The following is a 24,891-nucleotide window of genomic DNA, read 5'->3' as shown; positions in this document are numbered from 1 at the left end:
CTCTTTGCGGTCTCGCAATGGCGAAAGTTGCTTCCTTTGAATGTCAGTACTGCGACCGGCGGTTAGCGAACAATCTCAGTCTGCAGAGGCACATAAAACTTGTGCACAAAATCACTCACCCGAAGTACAACTGCGACGAGTGTGAAGTAGCCCCGACTTTGAAAGAACTGGAGTACCGCCATATCAGCGTGCATTTCTTCGAGCCGGAATATGAGAGGTATCACTTTCTGACAATGCCAGGTAAGACACTTGCTTATTCTCTCAAAGCAACGCATGATTACCGCTGCACCTGTTATTTTTGCATTATGGGCTTGCAGAGTGAACGATTCACTTGTTCACTTATTGCTTGAAATGTGCTCATTTATGGTGCTTTCATGCTTAACATTTTACCTGACCATGCACTAGCTGCAACTTATACCATCATACATTAAATTGCATGCTTATCATTGCTGTTTTGAATCGAAGCAACGCAGAATCATTGCTGATGGATCTTTTTTAGGAATCGCATATTTAAGTTTTAAAAAAATGTACCCGCCGCGGCAGCCGCATTTAGATGGGAGCGAAATGCAAGAAACGCCTGTGTGGCACGTTAAAGGGACACTAAAGTGAAAAATTATTTCTTCTGCATCAGTAAATTACCATTCTACAACACCAAAAACACCACTGTTACAATGATAAGACGTTTTGTAAGCCAGAAAAAGCGCAAGAACGAAATACGGGTGGCGACGCCTACTTGAGTTCCCGCACCTGGGGCTGTGACGTCGTGGATTTTGATGGCATCCTCTAGGGCCTACTAATTATATATAGCGGTACAGATTGACTATATTTAGTTCTAAAGGAACCAAATATTAAACATGGCAAGTTTCAGGAACCTTTATTCAGCCAACGCGGCCCAAATGCGAAAACATACGTTGGAATCCCTGACGTCATGCTAACGTACCGGCGCTGGGGTTTCGGCGCGAAATTCAAATACTGATACTTGGACCTTCATTTTCTCATCTAATAATCAAACTATTTTTTTGAAATCACTGCCTGCAGGGTTCTCAAACAATGCTTCATTAGTCTAAACTGATTTATTGTTTCGCTTTAGTGTCCCTTTAAAGATCCCCTCGTGGTCAAAATTAATCCGGACTGCGCCACTATGGCATGCCTCATAATCAAATCGTGGTTTTAGCGCATAAAACCCTAGAATACATTCTATAAGAGAAAAGTGACTGGAGGAGCATGAATGAAGTTAATGATTTGCTATTTTTACTTTAACTAATGAAAGAAAGAAAACAAATATACTAAGTATGAACCCTGCTTCTAGTTCCCAACTTCTGTAAGGTAAACCATGCGATACAATATATGCAGATTTGGTAGCGTGAATATTAGCCATAGTGGTGGCCATGCCATGCAGGAAAGCACTCGCTTTGCAAACTTGGAAATGGGTAAGCACCTATAGTATGGTACAGGAAAAATTTGTTTCTCCCCATTGCAGCAAGCACCTACTTTTTTTTTTTTAATGCATTCTTTAGGGTCTAGAAGCAATAGTTGTCAGGTTAGGTAGCATGGACAAGCCTCCTTGTACATTAATAATGTGTTAAATCAGCTTTTCTATTCAAGAAATCTGGTCTAATCTTGTGCCTTAAACTGGTGCTGGAGCTTTCATATGCTTTACAGTCGTCGTATAGTTATGCACAGGCTTGCGCGGTATTGCACACTAATGAATAGAGGCAAGTGCACAGGTATGAGATTGCACTTCTGCCTAAGGTCGATCTGCAATCGAGTACATGGCTTTGTGTGAGCGAGAACTCCATACAATGGAAAGGATTGCGTCTAAAAACGTACACACAGCAGAAAAAACAAAGTAGCACTTCATATCAATCTTAACACAATAAGTAAAAGCTGAGTCAACCAAAGCGCAAATTTTGCATTGTTTGATTAAAGAAGTGCTAGAAGTACTGTACACTAGTTCTAATGATAGCTCCTGTCGAAGTTTTATATTTCCTGAATCCCCAATGTGCAAAAAATTTAAATCTACTAATTGTTCAGTTAAAACACGGGGAAAACAAAGTGTCAAGCACGTGCCAACGCACGCGTGTTAGCCGGCATGTCAACGGCGCCTGACACGCCGGCTGAGAAAAAGAAGAGGAAAGAAAAAAAGAAGGATACGCCAAGAAACCAAACTAAGTATTGTTGCCTATAGCTTGAAATTTAGCATAGCGGATAGATTATAAAGCTCCTTTTGAAATGTTAATGCCTATTTGTTGCAATGCCTTGAACTTATAGATAAGGTATGATTCTCTGTATTTTCTTTCTCGTTCAGAACGGAAATTTGTAAGATGTAGAGTTGTCATTTCATGCAGTTCTTGGCGTTGCTCACGAAAAAAATTTTGATGGCAGTCACTTTGTGCTGCTATAATTAGACGCCATGTCACAGTGTCAACCTCAAATTAATAAAGCAAATTAGCTTACAGTTTGTATACATACTGTCTTCGCAGGAGTTTGATCTCTGTATGAAAGCTGCAAAATGTACTCAAACAAAGCATAGTTTAAAAATGTACAAGAAGCAACATCATTCTTGTCACTTTTTATATCTTCTTTTTCTTCAATTCCATTATGCTTCGCTCTAAAATTTTGCCCTGAGAAAAACAAATGCTTGATCCTCATCAGGAAAAGAGAAAAGATGTCACTGAACCTCTTCTTCATAACTACTGAGTTCCACAACATGTCTACGATTCAACTTTGTAACGCTAGTTCTGTGCATTACACACCCTGAAATGCAGACTGAACATACAAGTGTCCAGGGTACTTAATCTTCTTTCTTCTTCTAAATTACCCCATAAGATATTCTGCACAGCCAACGTGGGCTTACAATAAACTGGTTCCCCTTGACACACTGCATACATGTAACATTTGCTTTATTTTATTATCCTGATCAGCTTTCAAGTCATAGAAGGAAAAGGTGGAGAAAGACACACGCAGTCACTTCATTGCAAGGACAGGTACAGAGACTTGCGGCCACCTGAAAAAGAAGCATTTCTACTTCGTCTGTCACCGGTCTGGAAGTTATGCTTCACAAGGTATCGTGAAATGCCCGTATCATGACCACCAGTCTGAGTCTCTGGCTTTGATGGGTTTTTAAAAACCACAAAGATTTTTGTTCAGTCATGTTTATACAATTACTCAAAGAAGCGTTAACAGCATATCGGAATGAACTTCAACCTGGACAGTTATCTCGGTATGCTCACCCAAGCTGGGAATCATGTGTGCCTAAAGCTGGGCTTAAACATACTCCAAGGCCATCTTGGCCAAGATTATACATATGATTCTATTTCCTTCCTATCATTCAACACACCATCTATGCAGTAACACTGAATGAAGTGCGAGTGATGCGAAAGAAAATAGAACAGGATAAAAATTGTATACACTAGCCTGACCCTGGTCACCTCAAAGCCTATGCATCAATATTAAACTACTTACACCCGAGTCCAAGCGTACCACTGTCCAAGTGGCTGCCCTTTAAACAAAGGTCTAGTAATGCTGGACCTTGCTGTTAAAGAACTCCTATAATCAACCACAAGACATCAGCTGTAATCGCAAACCAGACCTATGACAGCACCAATGTTAAACTATTTGTTGTCACCGATATGAGTTAAGCACATTTGTTTTAGAACTACACTGTACTATTTCTGTGTCAGTGATTGCAGGGGAGTCCTCGTGTATCGTGTTAGACATAAAAGGATTTAAAGAGATGCCTACAGAGACATTGCGAAAGTAGCTGGTATTAGTAGATTGCACCAATGATTGGAACATCTTTTTGGAGCACATGTTATAAGCACATGTAATAAATAATGAACAGTGACACAATACATCCAGCGGTCAGATGCAAGTAGTACTGCTCAACATGACAACAGATCACTCTATTCACCACTGTTGGAGTGCCAAAGTTTAAAGTTCGTTTCCAAAAGCATTGCCTGCCTGGGTTACATGTCGTCATAACCTTCCCATGTTATGAATACGTAAAATTTATAGCAGGCCCATCCCAAAAATTTGGGGACGTCCAAAGCCAGTATATCAAAAAAATGTCTTCTGTTTGATTCTACTCTAACCTTATAGTCCACCGATTTCAAGTGACTGGCCCAGCTAGTAATGCAGGTGGCATGCAGCTCTAACAATACTTTATTGTGGCACTGGTGGCCTGAATTCAAAGCCTTTTCATTAAATAACAAAGCTCAAAAAGAACAGTGCCACAGTTATTTTTGTCTTACTGAACAGCCCACACCCACAGTGGGTGGTGTGTCAGCATGCAGCGGTGGCCTAGCCAGTTAAGGATTTGGGCTAGGAAATAAGTAGTCATGGTGCATGTTGGAGCAGAAAAATTGGCCCTTTTGGAATAGTTCGAGTAGTACAGCAGTAATGTGTAGCCATTTGGTGCAGCTCATTATTACTGTTCACTCACTAAATGCTGCTCAACAGCAAAGGAAGACACCAAGGCCAACAGCCAGCAGCAGCCAATTAGTACCACGTCAGTATGTTGCAAACACTTTTCTTTGAATAGGTAAGAAACCTTTATAAACAATTGAAAAATTCATGCAGAAACTCCTCTGGGACTTAAGTACGCTTAAGCATTGTACCACTTGCTCATCTCCACGCAGCCCAATGTCATTATCAACTCATTTTCAAGGATACGGCACCCTGTGATGGAAAATTTCAGAGAGACATCCTAGGGAAAGTAAAAGACGTCCAAACGAATGTTACCGAACTTCTTTCCTAAATGGAAGGAACCTCTGGCGTCACGAGGTAATTCATATGCTTGACACCCAGGACAAACTGGAAAGCATAAAATCAGGACAATTGCAACACAAGTTTGGTGGTAGACGACCTCAGTAACAGATTGCGTCACAACAACCTTATCTTTAAAGCAGTCATTGAGCAAGACTCAGAGACGTGGCAGGAAAAGGGCTTGTAACTGAGTTAGTTTCTAAATATTTAGGCATTGCAGCTGGTGAAATTGAACGTGCCCATAGAATAGGACAGAAAAGACAAGGCTATACTTGGCTGATAATTGTGAAATTCCTAAACTTAAAAAAGAAAACACATTCTGAAAAATGCATTTAAACTAAAAAAGGTTTGAATCGTCTCATGTGGATTGATAAGGATTTTTCAATGAGGATGCAGTCCAGAAACTCCGAGATTTCGGACGTTCCAAACAGAAGCCCGCTGAAAGGTTCAAACTTCTGTTTGACAAGCTTCTACTAAACAACACGATTTGTCTTTGACCATACCACTAATGAAGTAAGTGCCCTCCCGAAACGTCACGTCCTCGTGAAAACCCAGTGATGTAAAAAATGAACGCTGTGATGCATGTGTGTCAATTCTTGTGTCAAACTTCCGCAGCTTATTTCGTAAGCAAGATCACCTCTGTTCTTATCTTGAATCCTGTTCAGTAGACGTTCTAGGCACCGAAACCTGGTTGTCATTCGACATTTTGGATCGTTCTTGTCTCGTCAGTTTTCATTATTTAGAAAACATAAAGCTGAATCGAGAGGTGGTGGTGTGTTAATCGCAGTAAAATCTAGTTTGGAAGCTTGCGTTATTGAAACTAATTCCTGCCTCAAAATTGTAAGGGTTGCTCTCTGTCTGCCCACACATTCTACCTCTGTCATTGGAGCCTGCTATCGTCCACTTGATTCATCCCACTACTTTCCGGATTATCTAAACATGTCTTTAAGTTTTGTCCAGAACAGGTACCCGACATCACCAATATTTCTTGTCGGCGATTTCAACTATCCCAATATTGAATGGCATTGATGCCGACCCCTGTATGGCACAAGAAAAACATCAATGCCAATATTTTCCTGACATGCTCTCAACTTTCAATTTGCATCAAATTGTTTCTGTTCCCACTCATGGTGATTCACTCTGACCTCATACTAGCCACAGAACCAAATAATGTTACGGAAAATGTATTGGATGGTATCAGTGGCCACAATATCTTGCATTGTGAATTCATAGGTGCCCTAAAGAAACATGCAAATAGAAAGAAATTAATATTTCATTACACCCGCGTGAATGTCAGCGGGCTTGTTAGTGACCTTTCCACCTTTTCTGTCGGCTTCTTGCAGTCATTCCCTCATTGCAACATAAACACAAACTGGGTTTTTCTTCATAATGGGCTGATCACACTTAAAAAGAAAAGCATATTCCAAAATTCAAAATAACAGCCTGCACAGAAAGCACTTGGTTTGCGACGCATGTGAAACCTATATATTGCAGAGCTGAACTATGAGCATCTGTGGAAGATTGGAGGCCCTATCGTGAGCACGCACACTTATGCAGGACCGTAACAAGAACAGCCAAAGATAAATTTTTCAACCATGACATTTCAGACATGCTTAGCAATGACACAAAAATTTAGGAAACCCAAATTATCGAACTTGACGGTACCGTTATCTAAGGATGGTAACATTCTTTCTCTGGCACGTGTTGCTATTGAATTCAACAACACGGATGAGACTCCTGTACCTAGTAGCTTTCAGGCCCCTATTTTGCATTCAAGCATGCACAACATTAATATCGCTTCTGAAGTAGTACAGTCCTGTATCGATTGTCTTCCAACTAACTCTGCTCCTGGTCATGATGGCATCTGCCCTAAACTTCTTAAGATATCCAAACCTGCAATATGTCGCATTTTAGCCAAGCTTTTTCAGCAATGTATTGACACGGGATGCGTCTCAAATGATTGGAAGGCAGCTTGCATAATTCTCATATTTAAATATGGTGATTCGTCTAATCCATCAAATTACAGACCAATTTCTTTAACGAGCATGTGCTGCAAACTTCTCGAACACATCATTTCATCTGCTCTTATGAAGTTTCTTACAGAACATAACTTTTTCTTTATCAGTCGGCATGGACTTTTACACGATTGATTTGAATTAATGACTTGCATAACTCAACTCATTCTTTTTATCGAATCGATGTAATATCTCTAGACTTCGCGAAGGCTTTTGACAAGGTTCCTCAATTCTGGCTTATTCATAAACTGACAGATCTTAACATGTGAGGATAACTAGGTGGACTACCATCTTTTTAACTAACCGGTAGCAATCAGTATTCATCAATGACCATTTGTCTCCATTAAATCATGTCAAATCTGGAGTACCGCAAGGTTCCATGCTCAGGCCTATTTTGTTTTTAGATTATATTAACGATATTAGTAATGGTAGGCGTTTCATAGACTATTTGCTGATGATTGCGTGATCTACTAACCCCGAGGACACCTGCTACCTTCCATCTTACTTAGACAATCTCCGTAAGTGGGGCAGTAAGCAAGCGGAAATCAACATTAATATAACAAAAGCTATCAGATTTGGGACTACAGCTAAACCCGTGTTATGCAATTGCATAATTATAAAACATGCCCGTAGCCTCGGTATTCACAATATCTGGGTGTTCATTTGTCATCCGATCTGTCATGGAACATTTGCGTAGATGTGATTTTCACTAGAGTGTTTTAGTTTAGTGTCATTACGGTCCACCCCGCTCCAAGTTGCCCCGCTAAGCCACATGGTGGAGTGGTGGGTGATTGCATGTTTTAGTTGTATGTCTAGCCTAGCGCAGCAGAGGGACGGATGGATAGGTGCTACGAGTGTCCCCTTTGGAAAGATGTGTGGGTTGCGCCATGAAGCTCTTGTATTGCCTAGTGTTCTACTTTTGTTAACAAAGAAAAAAAACCCACGATGACTTCCCATAACCAAACTTTCTGAACTTTGTCTTTGCAAGCCTCTGTTGTTTGACATTTCCCTACTTTTTGTCCACCAATCTTCCATTTGCTGCTTACCAATCTTTACTGCATACATTTTTACTTTCCCTCTGCTCTTGCTGAACCCAAGGGCTTCAAGCAGGCCAGTGGTGTATGTGTGTGAAAACTTTTATTGTAATGATGTCCGGAGGCTAGACTTCTCAAGCCAAGGCGGGCTGCTCCCACGTTGGCACTGTCAGGCCAAGCCTTTCAGCGACATCATGGGCCCCCTGGACTGCCCTTAGTTGGTCCTGAAACAATGGGCTTTGAATCCTTTTCTTCCACTGTGTCCATTCTTCAACGAGTTTGGGGAGAGTCGCGGGACAGCCCGCCAGCATATGTCCGATTCCAATGATGCCATTACAATCATTGCAGTCCATCTTAATCTCCCTCTCTGGATATATTTTATTAATGTTATATAGGCCAGTGGTGCCTAAATCTACTGCTGGGGAGATATATTTCACATTCTAGTAAAGCATGCTCTATTGTTTCCCTAGCTTTACCGCAGCAAGCACATGCTTCTTCCTTCTTATATCTTGCTGTATAAGTGCGTGTTCTAAGGCATCCCGAGCTCATTTCAGAAAGTAATAAGCTTCCCTTTGAGTTATAATAGATTGTTTCTTTCCCGATATTGTTATTTCCTCTTCAGTAGTTACTCATAGCAGGTTTATTTTCCATTGCCGCCAGCCACGAGATTATCTCGGCCTCTCTGGCTTTCCGCTTGATGTTCCTTTCGTATTTGCAGTGCCTTCTGGCCGAATTCAGGGTAATGAAACAAAATAAAAGCACCTAGAAGTAAAACTTAAAAGTAAAGCTTTTATAAGTAAAATGAATACATATAGCTTATTTGTCCATAAAGCATCTAAACATGAACTTGTAATGCATTACTGGTCCATTTTATCCAGTGGAAAATAAAGCCCCATCTTGGGAAATGCAACGCGATAGCCAGCGAGCTTGCATTTTGCATCCAATCTGATCCTTTCTGATGCCAACATGTTGCACAGCATGCATCACATACTCCCGCGCTGCGAGGTTTTCAAATGGGTCAGCATGCGCACCTTCTAGCAGACATAAGTCTTCGTCTGTGCAAAGCTGTCTTGTAAAGAGCAAGGCAGGCAAGGTGCCTCGATGCACGTGCCAGAGTGGGTGTGTGCATCGACCACCCTTGCTAGAAAAAAATGGCAGCAACCTTCTGCTCAGGCAGCTTGTAAGCGGACCGTGTTTCTGACTCCACCAGCCTGCTTGCAGCTAAGCGGAGGGCGCATGTGCATTCACGCTTTCGCTCCGCTCAGCTGCTTAGCCGAGTGTAAAAACGGCAAACTAGAACACTCTACTAAAGCAACCAGATCACTTGGCTTCATAAGGCACTATTTGCACTCGGCTAACTCCGAGACCAAATTTCTGGCTTACACCACCTTAGTATGCTCTAAAATCGAATATGCCTTCTTAATTTGGAATCCACACATGAGGCCTACGTCAAACACAAACTAGAGTCTCTGCAAAATAATGTTGCTCGCTTCATCACAAGAAACTACTCGTATACATCTAGTTACGGAAATAAAATATTAGATTAATTTAGCTCCTCTCAATATACGCAGGCTTCTGACACTATTGTCCTTCTTTCATAAACTTTACTCCAATCGGTTGTCCCATGTGACTCTAAATATCAGACTAGCTCGTGACATGTGTCTTGACGGCTTGATCACCAACTTAAAATCGCACCCATCTTCACCCACACTAATCCGTTTTTCCACTCACCTCTTCTCCTCGCTATTTGTCACGACTCATTTGTACATAATTTGAAGTTGTTCCTAGAAATCTGAACTACCTCTTACCTTGCGGTTCCGTTCCAGTTGCATTTCTTGATGTTCTTATTTAATATGCAATTTTGCTTTCCTGTTTAGTAATGTATACTTAATTTTTTTTCCATTGTTTTGTAATGTAAAACAGCTCATTGTGATAAGTCAAGTATTTTAGGAACCTTGAACCTTGTCATTACTATGTTTTTTCACACATTGTATATACCCTGTAATAAGTCGTTTTTTTGCACTAATTCATGTTGTTCCAATTCATATTTCTTGTTTAGTTGTGTACTTTTGGTATGTTTTGCTCCTTTCATTGTAATCCCTGTAAGAGATGGTGTCTGCCATGAAAAGGGTACCTGGCCCATACCATCGTCCGACTCATTCATGCTAAGGATGTTGTTGAAGGGAGGAATGAGGAGTAGGGGATTTATTTACAATATCTACATGAAGGGTGGAGAACATTACATCTGATCAGTCTAGCATGACTGAAATGCACACTGAACAGCCGAAAATGTCTGCTTAAACACACTCTGTCCTTACTAGATCCCTAGGCCAGGGGAAGCTGCCATCCAACCTTCATCCAATCAAAGCATCCAAAGTCGTCGAAGTACCCGCCTTTGAGGGCGAAGGTTCACACACTCTCTTGCACTTTTGTTTTACTGAACACACCAAAACCAGTGAGGCCTCATAGACAGGTGTTGTCACGCTTGACTCAAGCTGGCATGTCGTTCCTGAGCCGACTCTGCAGTTTGCTGCTGAATCTGTCATGACCGTGACTATTACCAGAGTACAAGGGGGAATGCCATAGAACAAACATTTCCAGGAGTTTTCTTGCTCCAATTGGTCCCTGAAGGTGACAGCGAACCAGCTAACAATCCTGTCCGCCAAACGTGTCTAGCCTTACTGGCTCCGAAGGGCTTTTCGAAGGGGGCGTGTTGTTGGCTTCACGAAGCGATTCATTGCAGTGAAGCCAGAAGGTCACTATCCCCGCTGGCCAATCGTAACATCCCCCACCCCTATGCCTCCTGGGCTCTTTAGGGTACTTGAACAAAAAACAGTGTTATGGAAGTTAATATGACCGGTATAAACAGCAGCGTCGCAGCAACATGGACTGCTGCAGACGGCGGCGCCAGGTGTGCTGATGACGTTCTGATCATTATAAGCTGATACTGCTCTTTAGTGCCTTATCCATCCACGTCAAACCATTATGCGCCGCGTGGACCATATCTTGAACTCCATGTTCTCGTCGCTTTGCCTTGAAGAGCGGGCCCATATCTTGAAAGCGATCTGCGAAAGGTGCAGGGTGCGGTGTGTGCTGAGAGATTTGCGAGCGCTGCTTCGATCTCGTGGTAGCGACAGGCAGAACAAAGGTAAAGCCACTCGCTGCTGCATGCTCTATCTATATTGTATGCACTTTTCACTTTGTTGGGTGCTTGAAGGCTGTTCACCTCCGCCGTGGGTCGGCCCAGTATTGCACTGTCTCTGGGATCGGCCCACATTTTTATCTTGCGTGATGGACGTTTGGTAAGCATAGAAATGCTTACACATTTAAGAGAATTTTAACACCCAGAACCAGCCAATTACTACCATGCCAGTATGTTGCAAGTACTTTCATTTGAGTAGGTATAAAGCCTTTGTAAATAAATAAAAATTTTGTGGGCTAATGAAAGCAGCTGTGTGCCTAGGCGTCGGAGAGGCAAGAAATTACAACTGCACTAGAACAATTTGCTCTGTCACACATAACAAAAGAAGTGAAGGTGAATGTCTTATGTGCATTGCAAATGACACATGTGCTTTCATATGCACTATGGCATATGCACAAGTGTATTACACCCGATAACAATGCAAGAAGCTCGACAAGAGACTGCCGCGAGGCTATGAACGGCGTCCAGAATGAGGTGCCATAGCACAAATGGATGCAAAGATGGCAGTGGTGGACACAAACAACATTGCTACCATTCCATGCACTCAATTTTGTTACAAGGTGGTTTGCTGGCCTCTGCAAATAGATATGAGTCGATTCAACTGCAAATAGATATGAGTCAATTCATCAGCTAACTGTAGCTCTAGTTACTGATACCCAACCGACCTGATGAAGCAGTGCTGATTAGGGCCAATGGTCAGGGTAGTGTGCCATGAAATTAGCTTTTGGTGATTGTGATATGGGCTGCAAGCAGTTACAGGAAGCTTGGTGTTAATATATTGGTACGATTGGCAATTGTTTCCCAGATCATTAGTACGAGTTTTTGATAACTGATGAAGCACTGCTGTACGAGTCCACAAGATCACAGCAGATCTGCTTTCCATGTGAAGCTTTCATCACTTTAACTTGTATATTATTCTACTATATGCAGGGCTCACAAACCATATACAATATTTTCCGGACAATAATTTGAACCTGGCACAAGTAACCTCCCCCTCTTTTCACAAGTCAGCAACTATCACAAGTGTGCACAGAAGTTAGTTCCTGTACTTAAAAGATCACAAATTGCCATACAGTTCTGAACCACGTGCAAGAACACATGTATGCAATGCAAACTGTGTGCCTTCCAGTGGTCAATGGGTCTTAGCGCATGCCATTGTGCTTGCTATGAATGCTGCTTTTGTCACCGTACCCTGTTAGCATTGCATATAGTAATTGCTTCGATTGGTGTTGACAGCCAGGACGAAACTTATACTGAGAGAGGCATGCCTGATAATCAGATCGTGGTATTGGCATGTAAAAACCCAGATTTGTTTTATTTGTTCTTGTTTCGAGACAAACCAAGTGCCCTTGGAATGCTGCATGCAATGCTTTGACCTCAGGCAATCCATTGCATTACTGCAAATATTACTCAATATTTGAAAAGTCTAGTGGATGATCCATCTCAAACTGAATTACTTGCACGTTCACTATTTGTTTCTTCTATTTAAGTCTTCTCGTACCCCTGCTGAAAACGCTGCGTTGCCCTGAAAGCGTGAAAATACCACACCTTTGCGCAGTTCGCGTAGCCAGGTTTCAGGCAAGTTGAATTGTAGCTAAATGGTGTAAATGGTGTAGTAGAACCACCACTAAGCATGTGTTGGAAGTCCAGTGCTTAAGTTAGAATAAACTACCCGGTTATCTTTTTCCACAGCTACAAGTAAACAAAAGCTGAAGCGGCCTTCAAGTGTCAAGTGTGGAAAAAGGTGTTTTGCGGCAATGGCTGTGACTGAAGACAACACAGGTGTGTATGTGGTTTTCCAATTCAAGCACAGAGGCCACGACTTTGAACTGGGTCGTGTTTTTCTGTCCAAGTCTGAAAGAGCTGCTATTGCTGGTAAGAAACCGCTTTTGCCCTGCTTTATAATACATAGAGAGTGGTTGTTGAGTTTTCAACATCCCAAATACAAGGCAATACTCATGCCAGACCATGCAATGAACTTGAAGCACATGAAATTCATTTGAAATTCATAATTTCCACATAATTCGAGGCCACCTTTACTGACTGCAGGGCATTATAGTTAATGACATCATAAACATGTTTATCATTTTGCTACATTGTATCAATGCCTGAAGGGTTCAGAGAGAGAGAGAAAAAAGGGAACCGTTCTCCAATTTCACAGCGGTAACAACTACCTTGGCACAGCCAGTGGCCTATATTTGATCTATATGGCTATTCTTATTGCAGGCAACGACTTTAGTTATTTTATACTTGTTTGCATCACTTCATGTACCAAGCAGGAAGGTGTAGTGCCTCCTGGTGCACTGTAGGCCACGCAGCAGACTGTGGCTTTTTCTTTTTGTTTTATTTTTCAGGCTTTCAGTTAACTGTATTGGTATGACTTATGATCCTAGTGGGATTCAATGTCTCAAAATAGCAGTAAGCTGGAATAATTTCCACTTGGGATTACTTAAGGTGCATTGTACATAATTATGTCTGCCATTTTGCCTAAACTGAAGTGCAAGTATTACAGACATCGATGAAACTGCGACCTCTCGCCACTACTGTAGGTCATCCACAGATGTGCTTTCCATGTGAAACTTTCATCAGCTCAAGTTGTATTTTACTCTACTATATGTAGGGCTCACAAACCATGTGCCATATTTTATGGACTATAACTTGAACTGTTGTACAAGTCACCCCCTTTCCCCCCTCTTTTCACAACTTTCAAAGAAAAAATATGTGTATATAACTCATTGTATAAGATGCATCTATCTTAACTTGGGTCAGCATCGTGAAATGCGATTGTGCATGTTTATACACTTATCCTAAAATGTCGTACTTACCCATTTCAGGGCACTAAACTTCAGTAAAAAAAAATTTTATGAGCCGCACATTCTAGCAGACAAAATAAACTGCAAGTACATTGCTGGAGAAAAAGAATGTCTCATGTTGGTCTTGCATATATAAGTTATACTGTTCTACAATACGCTTGGACGAAAATGAAAAGAAAATGGTGGCACCTATGGTTTGGAAAATATGGTACCTAAATATTTTGAACGCTCATGAATCAGCTATGTGAATGAAACATGATTGAAACAATCACGATAATTAGGCTTATACCCCTGTCACACGGCGAAAACTAATGTCATTTGAAAATGATGACAATGACGATAGTAAAAAAAAAAAAGACACGCCTCAAACCCACTTTTGTCCAACAATTATTTTCCAGTATGCTAAATTCCACTAGAATATGTGATCATTGTTTTCAAACCGTAGTGTTCGATTACTACCTTGTCGACATTGCCAACGAAGTCGAGTCGAGCTAAGGCAAGCAACAGGGCGAAGTGAACGATAGGCGCGTCCGCTACATCTGCTAAAGTGGTACGAGAAGGGCAGTTGCATGTCATCGCCTTTCTGATGTGCATGCGAGCTTCTAATATCCTCATTCTTCGCGCGTGCCACAGGAAAAAACGCGCACGCTTTTATGCCAAGTCAATTGAAGTGGCCGCGGCCGATGCTCCGGTGAGAACCAACACGACTGCTGCAGCGAAAGCTAAAGATGGCTGTCTGGTCACTGGACTGAGAGTAGTTTTCTGTATTTACCTATGTGATGGACTTCAATGTCGTTAACGCAATAATTAGGTAATAAAATGGATAGAATAATAGTGATTTTTTGTTAAAACAAAAAAAAGAAGCATGTACTGTTTGCGAAACACTGGTAAACTCGTGGTGTCGAGGATACAGATTCAGTTCCAAACGAATGCGAATGAGTTTGGCGAACTGATTTGTTTGTAAATGTCATTTTCGAAAATGTCCTTACGTTTTACCGTGTGACACCAAAGAAATGGCATTATCAGCGAATGTCATTCATTGTAAATGACATTAGATTTGCTGTGTGACAGGAGTATTAGACATGAACTCGTAAAACAGCTTCAAGTGTCCAGTCAGTACTCTACTTGACTGAAATAATACCTTTAACTCAAAAACCCACATGACTACAAGCCTTCAAAGCATACGTTCACAGGTGTGTCTGCTCTGTTATGGATGAATGACTGATAAATCAACCATTAAAAATAATTGCTGAAAGCTTTAATTGACAATTTTTATATTGACATTAATCAAATTATGTGCATCAATTCAGTCAGTAACAGTGATGTTTATATTTAAGTTAATCTGGAAATGCTGCACATGTTTTCGATTGCAGACTGTTTTGCCCTTCTATGGTGGCATGCCACTATGGAAGTGGCAATAACTTATGCTATGGAATGTAATTGGAAAATTAAGTTCTAACTGTAGGATAGAAATTGATAACAATGGCAATATTTAGTAAAGGAACTAAATGTGGAAGACATTTTTGCCCTGGGTAGGATCTGAACCACAATCTGCACATGTCCAGTCCAGTGCAATGCTTTTACAATGGTTCAGTAATGTCTTTTGTGCGAACAAGGTTACCAACAGTGAAGGATGAAATTGGCAGCCTAGCTGTAAACTTGGTACACACAATAAATTTCTTCACTTACGTACCTGATAACACTGGTGCAGATAATCCCTATGACGGTTTATCAATGACACCAAACATTGAAACACTTAAATATGTAATCTTGCCTCTTCAAATGTAATGTAATCGTGTAGTGTAATTCAGAAATGTAATCTTGCCTCTTCAGCAGCTGAAGGCTGCATAGCACCATGTCCTTGCAAAGAGCTGACCTAAAAAGAAAAAAAATTGCGACAGCTTGAACTATTTAACACACACCATTGCAAAAGGTTTTTGTAAGTCAATGCAACTCATTATTCAATTAAAGGAATTCTAAATAATGATATTAAAAATGTTCATCAGTGCCCATTTCACTTCCTTGCGTGCTCGGTAATTTTTACTTATGCTTCAACTAATATACACTTTTTCTCTACTCTCTCAAGACAAACTGCGAGAAGGCGTGTCCATGGATGCAGTACTGGATAATGTGCGGTCCAACGTGGATGAGACATTCCACCGCGTTAACCTGTTAAGCAAGCGGGATCTCCGCAAAATAATGAGGGATGCCAGAGTCTCGAAGACCGAGCGGCTGCACGATAATGACTATGTGAGCGTGCAACTCTGGGTTGAGAGGATGCATAGTGAAAAGAAAAACCCATTGCTCTTCTTTAAACACCAAGGACAACCTGACAAAAAGTGCCATTTTTCTGGAGAAAAAAAATGAGGACCTTTTGAATGACAGAGATTTTATGCTAGTCATCATGACCACACCACAACAGGAGCTTTTCAAGAGGCTTGGAACTGATCGTATATGTGTCGATGGAACACGTGGAACAGCAGGTGAGCAGTACTATATAAATGCATTAATAATAAAAGCAAGAAAGAGGGAATGCTGTCCGAGAATAATTGCAATAGATATGATGAGTAGTATTCCTTCACACATGATATTTCTCTTAATTTTTCATTTGATGGAGTTCTCAATTATCAGTAACAGAGCAAGAATGAATTCAGCGCTCTGTACACTGGTGATATTCCATTGCTACTGTCCTCATCGCTACATGCCCTGCATATCCTGTCTGTATTGTCACCACGGAGTTATAATAGGTCACATAATACAGCTCTTATCACATTTGTCGTGAGGGGATGCGCGACTGTCACACGTCCCCTGATATGTTGTTTTTCCCGCATAGCTTCCGTCTCCTGCATTGCGGCTTTGCCGCGGGCCCCAGGCCACGCGAGAGATGGCGCGAGTGTTGCGCTGCTAACGCCGCCTCATGGCAGGGTTACTTGGGGGCGCAAGGGAGAACACGTTTCCTCTTTGGTTCGGGACGGCAAGCAGCACGGACGTGCCGCCCGTGCGCCGATCCATGCTTCTGCGAGATCGTCTCGTGAGGCCTTGTGCGAAAGAGCCACCGTTCGCGTGACCGTACGCGTGAACGACCAGGCATTAGGATCCAGCAAGGGGCGAACATATTCGCTCGCTATCTGGTCGCGGTGAGTCGGACTTCCGCAATTTGTCGCACGCCCATCGGCATTGTTTTGTGGATAGCAACTCGGCTAGCAGGCATTGATCTATGAAAGGTGCAATAAATGCCCTTGTGATTGTCGTTCCTTTGACCCAAGGTACGGGATGAGAATCCCACAGTCTAGAGTGCAGAAACAGTGCATTGCACTGTGTATTAGTGCCTTCTGTCAGAGGTACAGCTGTCTCGAGGCTGTTTGGCATCCTGAACTGTTTGCCAATTAGGCGAATCACTGATTACTGCTACAGTCAAAAGTGCTTTTTCTTGGTGGCGGTGGGTGGTTCCCTAAGGACTGCAAAAACAAAACATTTAGAAAATCAGGCAGTCCAGGAGGAGGAATAAGCTTTTATTTTGGAAACAGTGTTCCGGAGTAAGCCCCGGTTCTACTCTCGGTGGGAGGTCTCCTTATTCCAGGAACCCTCTGGCCTTCAGGCAGTCCAAAAAAAAAAAAAATTAATGCATGCCTTTTACTGCCATTTAAAGGGAGGTGCTAGTCTGAAACATAACAAGAACCTAGAACTATGAAACCCCAGCTGTTTACATACTCTTATGGTAATTTCAAATACTATATAAATCAGTTTTATAGCAAGTTGCATAGGTAGCAAGTTGCTATGTGTAAAACGTAGGCATTAGTGCCCCCATTTTTTTATCTCTAAACTTCCATAATTGCAGACCAGTGATGGCGCATAATCCTCCAAATCAACTGTAGAATACTGAAATATGTTACCGAAATCGTTATTCACTGTTGTTTTAAAAAGTGCATATAAGTGTTAAATTAGAACCTGTGAAACCATTTCAAAATGTTTAGACAACCAGTAAGTGTTACTCAAGATTTTATCTTAAGTATATAAGTGATGTTCAAGATCAACCCCTCAGTGGTGGTCAAGACAGTTTAGGGTTTCAAGCACAAAGTTGACATTCTGGAGCAGTTTAGGAGCAGAAATTTTTTTTCTACTTCGTGTTCCAAAAGTCTTCTTGGAACACTTGGAGTAGTACAGAAGTAATCTAGCCATTTGGTGGAGCTTATTATTACTGTGCAGTCAGTAAGCGCTGCTCAAGAGTGAAGCAAGACACAAAGCCAACAGCAACCAATTAAGCTTGCCTTCCCAAGGACGGTATACCACGCACATCATGTTGCAAACATTTTTGTTTGGGTAGGCAAGGAACTTAATTTGTACCCGCCCTAGTTGCTTAGTGGCTGTGGTGTTGATCTGCTAAGAACGAGGTCGCAGGATCGAATCTCGGCCAGAGCTGCCGCATTTCAATGGGGGCAAAAGGCGAAAACACCCGTGCACTTAAATTTACTGTAGGTGCACGTTAAAGAACCCCAGTTGGTAGAAATTTCCGGAGTCCCACACTACGGCATGCCTCATAATCAGAAAGTGGTTTTGGCACGTAAGACCCCATAATTTAATTTTTCTTAATTTTGTAGACCAACCACAACACTTATCAGGCTTCTTGGTGCTTGTGCTGTAACAGAAGAGAGTATGTATGTGTGTAAATAAAAAAATGTAAATCATGCAATCTTACAATGGCCCCTTTTCACTGCTGGTATGCTCCACCACGATACATTGCATAAGCCTCTTCCCGTAGCAAGCTATATTGCAGCAAAGTTGACGCTTGAAAACCGGCATTATACAACACTTTCTACAATGGTTGTGCCTTCCGCACTTTGAAGGCAAAGCGTTTCAGCATCCGAAATTTCAGCTGTGCTTATAATTAATTGCCTCTGTGAGGTATGTGGCAGTGTTGCAAAGATACCCGAATTCTCATGCATGTCTGAAAAATAGTTTGTTGGGTGTATTTCTGCTTGGTAATGAAAACGGCTACGACAGTGCACATTAGTGACACAACAGTGGCCAAATGCTCAGATTCCTTTTAAGTAGAGCGCTGTGTGCTTTTATGACTTTGGTGAAGTTAGCATCTGAATTTGCCATACACACACCTGCAAATTATCTATTTATTAAACTCACGCACACATAATATCGCTATAATGAGAAATGCATAGTGTTTTAGCTGTTCCCTGCAGAATGTTTTCTGACAACTGCTTTGATGATGGATGGATGAATAAATTTCTTGACGTCTGTCGGTACGTGCGATTAGTGCGCCACTCCCACGTCGGGACAGAGAGGCCATGCCCCTCCGCCGCGTCGCGGGCCCGATGGACAGCCCAGAGCTGTGCTTCAAGGTCCGAGCTGCGTGGAGCTCGGTCCCACTCTTCCTTGGTGGTCCTGGCACCAGGAGACAAGCCCAGAGCATGTGATCAAGGCTAGCTATATCCTTACAGTAGTGACACGCATTGTGAGGGTGCACGTCCGGAAAGATTTTGTGCAGGAAGGCCGGGCATGCGTAGGTGCCTGTCTGAAGCCACCTGTACGTGACTTCTTGTGCTTTATTGGGTGCTTTGTGCGGTAGCGGCATGGTTCTCTTGACTAACTTGTAATGCTGGGTGAGATCGTTGTGACGAGGGGATCACGCTCGCTTGCCCATCCTGCCGAGAGGGAGTCCGGGCTCACACGGTGAGTTAGATCTTGTGCAGTCTCGTGTGCTGTCTCGTTGAGGTCACTTTTTAAGAACAATATTTGATCACGAATATACTCGTAATGCTTCACACACAAAACAATTTGTTACCTTGTTGTGTCCATGAAAGGGTTGTATTAAGAATAATTTTTTGGCAGCCTTGTTGACAGTTTGACAGCATCAATCAGTGAATCCTTAACAGGCACTCTGCAACACTTTTTCAAGAAGGAAAGCCAACCTACTGAGTCTCCAACACATGCGATTTTACATTTTGTCACAACCTTAATGCAGCTGGCACATCTGGGTTCAAGCTTATATAGTGCTAACTTAGGCAAGTTGGCACATGTTGCAGCACTTCATTTGTCTCCTTTATGTCCTATGTGTTGTAATGCTATGTTATTTATTCAAGCTCATACTTCTGAGCAGCAAGCAAAATGCAGTTGACTTCATTCCGTTAATTCGACTCTGACGGGACTGACGAAACAGATTGAATTATCTGGTGGGTCAAATTTAAGAAGATGCAGAAGAAATGCCAACACACATGACTGATTTATTTGCCATGGTTTACGTACAGATTCTAACTTGCCCCAGAGTGAAACACACGCCCGCTGCCTGTGTGTCCAAAGTGTAAACTAGCATAGAAAGGACAAAAGCCCCTAAAATGAAAGAGAAATCAAATGCGCACACAATTTTTATTTTAAAAAAAAACGGACAAGGGTCCAATGTGTTGCACATTGCAACCAATTTTCCAAAGTCAGCTTCGCCGCAATACACAAGTGTTTTGCGGTAAAGCATACGAAAATTGCCAAGAAAGTTTTGTTAAAGATGGCACATTAGAAATGGTGAATACCACAATCAGACGTTTTGATCTGTGATTATTGCTTGGAGCTCCTCCTGGGCAGACAGAAAATATGCATTTCCTGCAGGAGATAAAGTCTGTTTCACACATCTACTGTCCTCTAAGGTATGTCACCAAAGGGGTCGCTTATTGGGTTCACTGTAGGGGTCAGCATGCATGCTGACTGCTCAAGTTGGAATTATTGGGTGAAGGCCTATTTTAGTATCAAAATAACCGAAGTTTGGACCTATAGAAATGCACGTGTGTCGGCTGGGACTTTCAGACGGGATCAAATTTATAGGAGTCTACTGTTCTGCAGCCACTGAGCACTGCAGCATGCCAATATTCTGCTATGTGTAGTAGGAGATACATTCTTGCTGCAAAGTCCACTGCCATATGGTACAGTCGACTTCTGTTAATTCGACTCCGGGTAATTCAATCCTGGCCAAAGGTCTTGGCCGGCAGTCATACATTTCTACAGTCCCGAATCTCTTATTTTGATTGTAAAATTGGCCTTCACAGGATAACTTGAACTTGGAACAGTGACTCGCTGTTGACCCATATGGTGAACCCAATAGCGACCCCTTTAGTGGCAGCTCGGCGATGCGTAGGAAACAATGTATGCATTCAACACGTGTGATCGCGTGTCGACAACTCCCATTTATGCTTGCCATAGGAAACTTTTGAAGCAAGAACCATATATCACAAAGTTGAATTACGGTATTTACCCGATTCTAGTGTGTGCCTCATAAGTTAGCACTAGTAGAATGCAATAGTTGTACACTTTTCTTTTCAGTGACACCCGCCGTGGTTGCTCAGTGACTATGGTGTTGGGCTGCTGAGCACGAGGATGGGGATCGAATCCGGGCCACGGCGGCCGCATTTCGATGGGGGCGAAATGCGAAAACACCCGTGTACTTAGATTTAGGTGCACGTTAAAGAACCCTAGGTGGTCGAAATTTCCAGAGTCCTCCACTACGGCGTGCCTCATAATCAGAAAGTGGTTTTGGCAAGTCAAACCCCATAATTTAATTTTTTTCTTTCAATGACAGTGGTAAGCTCCCAGCCATGATTTTGGTATTGCCTGCCATATGCATTCCACCCCATTTTTATTCTAGAGTCTGCCTTTTCATGATCAGGGTCCCTTACGAGCAACTGACTTACTCCTGTACAGACTCTAGAGGCTGACTGGCGATGTGAATTCTTCAACATTGTCTTCTGCATATTAATCTTCAAACCCACTCTAACACTTTTTTGGTTAAGGTCCTCAATCACTAGTAATTTGTCCCCACTGTTGCCGAGATATTCACCATTGATCCGCACTCCGAATGTGCTGCAACTGCAGATTTGATATGGCATTAATCAAAGCCAACACCACCGTGTTATCTCACCACCTTGAACTGACACTCTCACACGCAGATCCACTGGCCACTGTAATCACCATGGCGGGAACGCTAGGCCTAGGTATGCTATTACGGTTCTTGACATTCGGTGCTGTCTTTTTCATTGAAAGAATTCACCGCTGTCAGCAAAGGTACCCACTCTGCCTCTGCAATCCTCGTAAAGCACGGCGCGTTGCATATTGCTAGTCCTCGAAAGGCTGCTTTGCCTCAGCACAGTGATGCTACGCGATGAAGTGTATGGGACGCAGCACATATATTGTTAGACTCACGTGCACTTGCCGTCTCCTGTCAGAGTGCAAGCACCTATATGCCTAATAAGTGTACTGGCAGACCTTCAGAGCTTTTTCGGACGTGCCTGTGGCGATTCGGGCCCTTAAGGGCAGTAAAAGGCATGCATTCATTTTTTTTTTCTGACATTGTAGCGGCCCTTAGGGAGTCTGAAAAATCGGACGGTACAACTGACCAAAAGGATGCTTCATCCATGGGGCGAACACGCAGCGTAACAAGGACAAGAATAGGAAGGACCATTGCATTGAGGAATGATCAGGAAAGGAACTGTGCCGCCGCCTCTTTGAAGGAGCTTGCGCTCAAAAAGCAAAGTGTTGGCTGAGGCTAAGATGCAGGTTACCCACATCCAAACCAAAATAAACCCCTTAAAGCAGTGAAATGCAACACTGAGGCATTATGCGCAGGCTGAGAGTATGTCAGGACAGTTGAGGTTGACTTTCCAGTTGCTTGGAGAATCTCATATGTGACAAAGTTCGGGCATGATACCAATGAGCTTGCTATCAGTTGATACAAATAGCTCTATTTGCTTTTGTATGCATCTCTTTTTATTCGCATTTTAAAATGTTTGACTCTATTTGCCGTGAGCCAGACCACGTTTTTTTCCGTGAAGCTGTCTATGGTGAGGATCTGGCAGATCGCATCCGCGCATAGACCAACAATTTTACATACGGTGGGCCGATCCCGAAGAAAGTGCAATACCAGGCCAACCCGAGGCAGAAGTGAAGCAAGCATTAAGCACTCCCCATATGTGGGCTGATCCCGAAGGTCGTGAAACGCCAGTCAAACCTGCGGCGGAGATGAAGCAGGCTTTAAGCACTCCCCACACATGGGCCAATCCCATAGGTAGTGCAATACCAGGCCGACCCGCGGTAGAGGTGCAGTTCACCATTAAGGGGCCCACGTACGCAGCTTTGCTGGTCATCCTTCACAGAGTAAAAGGGCACCGAGTTTCTTTCGAAGATATTTTAGTAGCTGTGCATTTTACAAACCCCTCTTTTCAGTTTTCTATTTCGAATAAAATAACCACTACTCCTTACTGTTCAAACTGGATTGTTTTTATTTTTTTAACATGCTTACCAGAGAGTGACAGCATCAGGTGACATGGTGTCAGCCCATCTTGACATAAAACAAAGTTCTGTGAAACCTGAAAAAATCAGGGAATTTGAAAATGTCAACTTGGTAGACACGTTCTTCTAAGCATGCAGTATGGCACATAAGCCTGGAGGTTAACGAAGAATCTCGAGAACATGTTAAGGGCCGTACAAAGAGCAATGCAATGATAAATGACAATGAGACAGGAAGAGAGCAGTGTGGATAGTCGATATTCTAGTAGACATTAAGAGGAAAAAATGAAGCTGGGCAGGCCATGTAATGCATAGGGTAGATAACCAGTGCACCATTAGAGTTGCAGAATGGGTGCCAAGGGAGGGGAAATTCTGTCAAGGATGACAGAAAACTAGGTGAGATGATGAAATTTGAAAGCACAAGTTCGCATCAGCTAGTGCAAGACAATGATAATTGGAGATTGCAGGGAGGCACCTTCATTCTGCATTGAACTTTAAAATAGGATGATGAATGCGTGCAACTCTTTAAAAAGAAATTTGGGCCAGAAATAGCTTGCACAGTTCACCAAGACACGAAACCAAATTCGTATGCTTTGCCACTAACACAGATGTATTCCAGCGAAGCTAACTTATGAAAAGCGGCCACCATTGTGCAATCATCTATTTCATGCTACATTACAATACAATTTATTTCCCTCAATACATTAAGATGGAGGAGGCGGGGGAAAATGCAAAGGCGCTTGACGAGTTTCCTACCTCCTCTAGAGCAAGCAATGGCCGGGGACCATTGACATTCCCGCTGGGAATAATAAAGTAAATCTTGTTGAACTTGCTAATAATTATTATTCCACTGTTTATCGCGGGTAACAGTCAATTCATTACCAACTACAGACACATTTCCTTAATGTCTACTTGACGAAAATTAATAAAACACATTACACACGAACGCCTCAATGAACTTATTTGACGAAGATCAACATAGTTAGTTCTTGCTCCAAAATGATGGCAACCGAACGCTGTCAGTTGCGACTTCCTTTGGGTCTGGTGCCTTGGCCCTCGGTGGGTTCTGATGGCTGCTGGGTCGACAAGCCCCCCCCCCCCCCCCCCCCCACCCACACACACACCCAATAACGCGGAGGAAACGTCAAGCCACGACGCTGTGGGGCCTCGGACGGAGCGGAGCGTAGGCAAGAGGTCGCAGGCTCAAACGAGAGCCAGATTTAATCTAGGAACGACAGCAACCACCAGGAGTGCCTGCCACCACAAGCGGGAGCCCGCCCGTCTCGGCCGCTACGACAGTGGTGATGCCTTAACGGCGGTGCTGCCTACGGAGTGCCGACTCGCCTTGTAAAGCGTTCCAACCTTTGTCCCGGTGAACCAGCTGTTTCGTGGCTCAAATTATAGATGGCGTTACAAATTGTTACTCGCACCCAGCGCTGCGTCGCCTGCAGGAGCCCATGCGCAGTGAGGCGTGTAGCAAGGCGAAGTGGGCTTTCTGTTCTTTGGCTAAGTCGCTTGTTGTAAAACTATGCGCACGTTTCCGCTGTTGCCCACGTCACGCCGTGCTCCAGCAGGCCATCGAGTGCCGCTAGTCGCCTGCCGATGTCCCCGGATATTTCGTTGCTTTTTAGGTGCATGAACATTTATTACATTCGGTTCCAATGTCATGGTAGCGGCTGTTAATACAATCCCATTTTGTAAATCGGTATGTTTTTACTGAAGCTATATTTGTTAAGGTTCAACTCAAATTAAAAGCCATAAAGAACTGCCTCGCATTTATG

The 24,891-nt window shown here is 42.7% G+C and overlaps 2 long non-coding RNA genes across 3 annotated transcripts; one reads left to right on the top strand and one right to left on the bottom strand.

Annotated features, from left to right (window-relative positions):
* Window positions 1–53: 53 nt before the first annotated feature.
* LOC140214224 (uncharacterized) lies at window positions 54–14,896 on the top strand. 2 transcript variants are annotated; one of them, XR_011891150.1, is made up of 3 exons: window positions 54–240; window positions 2,925–3,065; window positions 12,711–14,896. It is a non-coding gene; the product is annotated as an uncharacterized lncRNA (long non-coding RNA). The 2 variants fall into 2 exon arrangements; XR_011891151.1 differs by lacking the exon at window positions 54–240 and adding an exon at window positions 2,554–2,790.
* A 682-nt stretch (window positions 14,897–15,578) lies between these two features.
* On the bottom strand, window positions 15,579–23,767 carry LOC126538954 (uncharacterized). Its single transcript, XR_011891152.1, has 2 exons — window positions 23,124–23,767; window positions 15,579–15,707 (listed from the first exon to the last, which is right to left on the bottom strand). It is a non-coding gene; the product is annotated as an uncharacterized lncRNA (long non-coding RNA).
* Window positions 23,768–24,891: the final 1,124 nt, after the last annotated feature.

Source organism: Dermacentor andersoni, chromosome 11, assembly GCF_023375885.2.
Source record: "Dermacentor andersoni chromosome 11, qqDerAnde1_hic_scaffold, whole genome shotgun sequence".
In the NCBI taxonomy this organism is placed as follows: Eukaryota; Metazoa; Arthropoda; class Arachnida; order Ixodida; family Ixodidae; genus Dermacentor; species Dermacentor andersoni.
The sequence above is the reverse complement of the archived record's forward strand: the minus strand, read 5'-3'. Positions and strand labels throughout refer to the sequence as shown.